This window comes from Helianthus annuus, chromosome 9 (genome assembly GCF_002127325.2).
Source record: "Helianthus annuus cultivar XRQ/B chromosome 9, HanXRQr2.0-SUNRISE, whole genome shotgun sequence".
Classification (NCBI taxonomy): domain Eukaryota; kingdom Viridiplantae; phylum Streptophyta; class Magnoliopsida; order Asterales; family Asteraceae; genus Helianthus; species Helianthus annuus.
In genome coordinates, this window is record NC_035441.2 from 142,530,329 (window position 1) to 142,538,497 (window position 8,169).

Here is an 8,169-nt window from a genome sequence, read left to right on the forward strand (position 1 = left end):
ACCTATGGTCTTATGAGAGACTTAGCAATACCTGAAACTAAACGTAATTCTTAGTAATAAAAAAAATCACAATAAGGGGGGTTTATCTAGTGTCATTATTAATGCGAACTGCCTCTAATCATTCATCAGGAGGGTTGAGCGCCTCCATTCTTAATCCTTTTAAACTTAGCTATAAAATCTCTGACAAACTTTAGGACGGTCTCAACTTTTGACTGGTTATTTCTTAATCTATAAAACGTGAGCAGCTGAGGTAGATCCATAATAGATTTATAATGAGCAGGCTTTGAAACATTAATGTGCCCTCTTATTGCCGATACTAACCACCAATAATTATTGCATTAAGCTTAGGTTTTGGGTAATTGGAATAGGGTATTATCCCAGCCAATGGGTTAAAATTTGCGACATACCGTCGACAGTTTAGAACTTCTATGGTGAGGGTCAGAAAATTCTTATTCCATCTTTTTCCATTTCGATGCGAATAATAGATCTTTCTAATAAGGTCCTTAACACTTTATCCATCCCATAGTGTACAAGAGAATCTTTCTTGTGGACTTCATTAATGTCCTCATTAATTAAGGGTATTACCATCGAATGGCTGTGATGCATACCTCACAGTGTTCTTTTCAGCGTAACAGCTGATACACCTAATGGTTTCTACTTCATCCAATAATTTCCTGCAATTGATGGCCCTTTTTACTATTGAAGTCTCTTGACTTCCAAGAGACGAAGTACTTTTAAGTACATCCTAAAAGGAATGGGGCTCCTTGCCATATATGCTTTTGTTGGGTTTATTCTTCGCATTTGAAGTACGAATAAAGCTCTTCCCATGAGCAGCGACATGTGTTGTAGATCGAGCAGCTTCTGGCTTCTTGAACCTTTTCATGACTTTTCTCATAGCCTTTCCAATAGCTGTGCTACTTACGGGTCTGGAGATTAACTCCATTAATGTTGAGGTTCATATTTGATGCACCATTAACATTTATCGCATTTCTAGCTTCGCGACTTTTGTTTATCTCTTCTGAGTTTTCCATACTCGGAGTTTTAGGTATAAATACCGAATTTAACAAGTGCTCAGGCAATCCTTACCATGAGTCTTCCTTGAATTGCCAAGGGCTTAACATAAGAAATCTTGGTAACTACTTGCTTCTTATTACCCACCATATGGGCTTGGTTACAGGACGACCAATTCATTCCTATTATTATATCGAGTCCCTCTATTTTAACGGAAACAAGGACAGTGGAAAAGAATGGTTCCTAATGGATATATAACATTCATCTAATATTGCTGAAGCAGTCTCTGAGGTACTATTTGGCCAATCCTACTTTATACTTAACGCTTAGAGTTTTTAACAGGCAGATTTAAAGATTTACAAAACCCATTGTCTACGAAAGACTTGTCTGAACCTGAATTAAGTAATACTCTAGTATGAGCGTTATTGATAAAGAAAGTACCTGTTGTGATTTTATCATCCTGAATAGCTTCTTGAGCATTCATTTGAGAGTTTCCAGCGTTGGTCTTCTTAGTCTCTCCAGGATTCTTGGTTTTATTTGGGCAGTTTGTTTTAATGTGCCCTATTTCATTGCAACCATAGCAGGTCGCGTCTCCCAACTTCTTGCAATCCAAGGTCTTATGCCCCTTGGACTTGCAGATTCCACAATGTAAAGGCTGGGATTCAAATCTGCATCTCCCGAGGTGGTATTTCCTACAGGTTTTGCATCTGGCCTTTTCACCTAACTGCTGGTTGTCTGTCGAATCCTTGCATTCATGGGTCTCGTGATCCACCACTTTACAGATGTCACATCCCCTGGTCTGCTCATAGAAACATTTTCCGAAGTGCTTCTTCCCGCAGGTTTTACATTTGGGTTTCGCCTCCTTTGGTTTGGACTGGTCATAGCTCGAACCGGTCTTACCCTTTTTACAACCTTTATTTGGGGTGTCATCGCACTTTCACTTATGATCCTTCAACGCACGGTCCATTGTGTTGTTTACGGCTATATCTATCATAGCCTGTAACTCGGTGCCCGTTAAATTCAGTCTTGCATCATCATTCTGATTAACTGGATGATTGCGAGCTTCGGAGGGGTTGGCCATGATGATGCTTTGAAGGCTACGAACCAAGTAGTAGTAATTTATTTGATTATATAGGGAATTGTCGAACTTGATAATTAAATAGCCATGGTGCGAACAAACCATATAGGCCAATAGATAGTATTAAGTTTATTTGATTATGCTTTGCCTAGGTTTTCAAATAAACCATCTTAGACGTTTAAACTGAATGTGATCATTCATATTTATTAGACAGGGAACATCAGTCACAACTGTCAATGTCATACCGACATTTTATATAGCACAAGGGCTTGTTCCAAAGGACTTTTTGATGGCACTAAGGCCTTGTCACTAGGGAAATTTAAAACATAATCAATGATTCCTTTGGATCGGAAAATTTCATAGTTCATTGTTTTGACAAGAAGTTATGAAATAAGACTATCTTTTTCATGTATACATCTTTACCCGTAGGTATACATCCCAAATGGATGTTTAGATGTGTACATCATGTTCGACGTTTATTAGTCATGATTCCTATTGATCATTTAGGCTAAATGAGGGATTTGGAAGTTCCTAATAAAGATGATAAGTGTGATTTTATCGCATCACTGTTGTCGGGAGTGTTAACACGTTTTCAGGTGTTTAACAAGGATTTTGAATCTCTTACACATGTCTTACCATCATAGTCAGGCCTTTAATGACATTCAAGCTAGGTTTTACCCTTTGAGATTCTTTTTAATATAAATACTGGCAGGAAAGGAATGATATTTATTTTATTCAGGATTTTTTTTTATTATAATTATCCTGGATTTAATAAAAATACAACCATGGCACAAAAGGCCAAGTCACAGGGGCAATTATAAACCATGATTTTGTAAAATCAAGGTATTTAGGCTTGAATGTTGTTCAACGCCTTTTCTTGACAGGGAGTTGTAGACTACGACTGTCTTTTGTCTTTTATGACAATGAATATGGCCCGTATGCGTTATATCCCTAATGGATGCTTAAATCATAAAATAAGAAAGGATTTCGAGAGAATCCAGTATGAGGATGATTTATGGGATTTTATCGAACCACATCTGCCAGAAATGTTATCATGTTTACAGGTGTAAAAAAGGGTTTTGAACCTTATATAGATTCACTAACATTTATAACCTATGGTTTTCAATAACCATTTTAGTTAATTTGATAATTATATAACTGTTCAGGATCCTTATCATGAATCCCATATTATAAGTTAATAATGGCACACAAGGCCTAGTCATGTGGACAAGTTTAATTTATAACCAGGATTCTCTCAGAATCGAAGTATTAGGGTCTGAATCCAAGTTCATTACCTTTTCTAGACAGTGAGTTGCAGACTCCTACTGTCTCTCAGTCCCAGAGGACGTTAATTATTACCCGTAGGCACTTCATCCTCAAAGGATGGTTATATAAATACAGGGAATTTAAATTAACCCTTTTTTAAAAGATGGCCTGTGTGACTTTACTGATTCACAGTTTGCCAAGAATGTTAACATACTCAGAGATGTTAACAAAATTTGGAATCCTTTGGACGGGTTCTACCGTCTTGGCCATGTCTAAAATGACACGTGGCTAGGTTTTACCCCAAGATTCTTTTAATAATATAAAACGCAGATCAATCCTAAATTGAGATGTTAATTATGGATCTGAATCTAATTATGGAGATACCATCTTGGCCCTGTCTTAAATGACACCTGAGCTAGGTCTTGTCCTTTTTAGATTTTGCCATCTTATAATAATGGTAGATCCCATAATAGGAACGTTATTTTAAATCTAACCGTCCCATTAAAATTATACAGGTACATGGTTGCCCTAAACGGGACTTCTAAGGAATAATGTTGTCCTCGAAGGAACTGAAAGATAAATATGTCCTTTTACGGATTATAAGGAAACGATCTTCAGCAAAAAGAGTTTCTTCTTCATTTTATTTCTGAATGTCTTCTCCTCGGTTGCACGTTAATCCTAGTCGTAGTACAAAGCTCGGCCTTCCTTAGGCCTCTAATGGGGAGAATTTCTATTACAGCTTCTTTGCTTGGCGACATATCAAGAATATATAGAATTGAAAACAAAAATTCTCCGAATAGAGATGAGGGTATTCCTATGTTAAGTCTAGACTCAAAAGGTCAAGGAATGTGCTACTGTGTCATTGAGATTAAACACAAAAAGGCTAGTGTTTAATTCACTCAATGTTGGCTCTGATACCAACCTGTCACACCTCGATATTTCCACGTGTCACCGGTGGGCCCGGTGGGGAGTATCATGACGTAGTTGATATCATCATAGTCAAACAACACAATTTAAATGCACAGCGGAAGCAAAAGATAAATATATTACAATCCGGTATAAAGTAATATCCAAGTATTACAAACGGAAAGTAAAGGATCCACAGGCGGATCGAAAATAAAATGAAACATTGTTCAACAGACTTTAGGCATCTAAGCTTGCGAGACTTCTATATGATGCTAGGAGAAACCAACCAATTTCGTGTAGTACCTACACTTAGTCTTTTTGGGAAAATACGTCAGTTTTCACTGGTAAATACAATTTAACTGACTCATTTTGAAAATGTTTTAAAAATTGATTTGAATGCACGTGGCACAAAACTTTTTATAACTTGGGATAATTAATTAATTTTAAACTTGTAAAAGGATTACATGTTTGTTATGCGTTTAGTCGCCCGGTTCGTGCCGGGTTTAAGATTAATAGACACACCACATAGTATAACCCCGTGTCGGAAACCCAGCGGGTATACCTTAATAGTATGGACACATTGTCGGGTGTACGCCTACACCCGCGTGTCAAGGTCGTGGCCATTTCATGAATGATGCCAAGGATATTCAGGACATGGTCATTAAACTCCCAAAGGTGTAAAACAAACAAAACGAATTTTTAAACGGGTCATATTGATAATACTCAACTACTAATGAGTTAAGGTTAATTGCCCGACCAAGCGGTATTTTATATACCGTACCCCAAGCCCGTATAAGGGAAAATAAGTTAAAAGTATTTACCTAAGCAAATTTATACAATTTATCCCAGCCGTATACCACCAAGCAAGTACAGATAGCTTTTACTGGGCTCCTAAATCTGGAACGAAGGTTTTTAATAACCTATTAGAATCCTAACGGGTCTTTAATTAAGCCTACGCTTAGACCGGTTAGTTTTCAAAAGAGGATACGGTCCAATACGCATAATTATGCGAAGACTGGATTAGAATGTGGTTTAGACCCGACAAGCTTGTATACTTGTGTAATAAGGGTAAACTAAACACATTCTGGATTTTGAGATAAAAATGATAAGGTTTGACCCGTTTCGGCTAATTTATGCAAATTAGTTACATAAGCCGATCCGAACGCGAAAAGTGCGTAACGGGTAACCACAAGGGTCATGAACAAGTTTCCTAAGTTAATATGCCTTAAATATGTTGTGATATCAGTAGGATACCTTCCATTATGCCCAAAACGAGTTTAAGACCAATTTATGCCCCGTAGGGGTATTTTGGTCATTTTAGAGGTTATAAAAGAGATTAAATATTATTCTGAGTTACAGGTCTGATTTAATCAGTAAACATACTTAATTTAATAAGTTATAACAGTAGGGTGTTACACATATGCGAATTTTATCATTTATAACCAAACTATGCACCGAAGGGGCATTTTGGTAATTTCACATAAGGTTTAAAGGTCAAATTTGGAAATCTGAGTTTAAAACTTTTCCTTGCTATAAAAATATAAAAATTTACTGAATATATCAGTAGGCACCAACCCTCATGTGTTTAAAATAGTTTTGATACATCCTTTGCGTTAAAAACGCTTAAAAAGGCGATTTGGAGCCATTTCCGGGTTTTCAAAGGAAAGCTGATATTTTTATTATTCCAGAAGGCTCAAAATAATTTATTTATCATATTAGAATAGTAGAAAAAGGTTTGGGGTCAAAATGATTTGTAAAACTCATTTTATAGCCCAAAAGGGCAAAACCGGCAATTCCTGAATCAAGCCTATAACCCTATGTTATGCTCAGCCTAAAAATAAATAAAAATCTTTAAAAATCCCAAAATATTATTTTATATCAGTAGATAAAAAGTTTGGTATCAAAAATTGGGTTTAGATAGGATATATGCTAATTACGCCGTTTAATCAATAAAAGGCTTTCTAACTACGCTATTGAGCATAGCTTCTAATCTAGACCTCAAACTGATGTCAAATTTTAGGGACACGTTTATAATTCAGTAGTGAAGGTTTCTATCCTTTCACATTTTCAAAAATAATGTTTTAAGGTCAAAAGGGCATAACGGTCAACATTTAGGCATTTAACGGAAACATGCATGAACTAGGATTTCTACGGAACCGAGTTGTATAACCTTAGAGGGTTATACTAACTTATAATATGGTCCTAATGGAATCCTAAGGCATATCTAAACTAAGCTAAATCGGGTCAGAACTGGAAGTCAAAGCAAAAGTCAACTTTTGCGACTTTCGGTTCTGAACCGAGCCTATACTTAGAATTGTCGGGTTGAATCATGCTTAGGCATGTTCAACTAATATTTGCCAAGTTATAAATGTGGCAAAACTAATTTTTATGACTTTTAATCTAATAGTTATGTATTTTATTTAAACCTAACCCGTTTGACTTTCATTTGACCCGACAATTAAACTAAGTAAACGTGGTAATTAGGAAGTGCCCTTTTGAGGGTTAATCACCTACCTAATTACGATCACGTAGCCATGTTCGTTACGAACCATGGCTCAACCGTTTAAAAGTCAAAGCGTTTATCGATAACGCTTGACTTTTCGGTTTAAAACTCTAAATAATTAAACTAAGCATGAAGGAATCACTTACAAGAGTCCAAAAGACTGAAAGAGGTTCTCAAGAAGCTCAAGACCCTCAAAGAATTCAGAGAAATCAGAAAGGAAGGAATGGTGCAAGTGAAACCCAAATCAAAGGAGGGTATTTATAGGATTTTGAGAGCCGTTAGGATCATTCCTCGGTAAACGGGATTCGATCTCAGCCCTACAAGTATGCCCATTGTTTTAGAAAACCATGGGTGTTCCTAATTTAGCCCATAGAATCAAATATGAGAGACAAGAGCAAAACCAAAGCTGGTTTTTACATTTTCTGGTTGCTGGCAAAGGTATACGGACCGTATGGTCCTGTATACGGTCCGTAAGGACCTGTACAGCATATGCACACTTTCAAAACTTGACAGTTTTGGCCCCTGCACTTCCAAAAGTCATTTCCGACACTTCTAAGGCCCTTTAAACCATTTTTAAGGCTCTACAATGATGCCTAAGCATAGGGAACATGAAACATGCTCAAAAATATGCCGGATGTCAGTTCGTTTGGTCGTACGGTCCCGTTGTTCGGCTAATTACGACGAAACACGGACGAACGCTAAAAACGATCCAAATTACGCGACGAATGGAATTTTATCAAGACAAACAATAAAATAAAATATTTTAGTGCTTACATAAATTTTTGGGTGTCCGGGGATATTCAGAATGCGAGATATGCGCAAAAGTGCAAACTTGTGCACTTTTTGACACTTTTAGTCCCTGCATGACATAAAAGTTTATTTTTTCTGCACCAAACACCTCTAAGCCTATATCTAAGCTATATAAAAGATAAATAGGGTATGTTTAACTTATGGTCATATTCCGGAAGGTCCGATTCTATACGAATCGACATACTTTTGCAGTTTGACGCAATTAGTCCCTTAATTGCGTAAAGTAGCGTGGAATGTCGTTTAATGACATCCAAGCCTTCCATGGCCCATAATAGGCATTCCCAAGCATATGTTTAAATATTACTACACTCCCGTTCACTTAAATAGTCTCCGAAAGGCGTAGATTCAAAAGTTGACGCTTTAGGTCCCTCTATTGCGCAAACTTGCGCATCTCATCATTTAATCGCATTGAAGCCTCATCAACTCCGTATTAGGCATCCTTGAAAGTATTATTAAACATCACGATGCTTTGGGTTCACTAAAAGGTCATTCAGAGGTATAATTAAACATATTGACACTTTTAGTCCCTCTAACTTGCAAAGTTGCGCGTAACTTTACTTATAGGCATAAAAACCTTAGATGGCCAATAATTGGC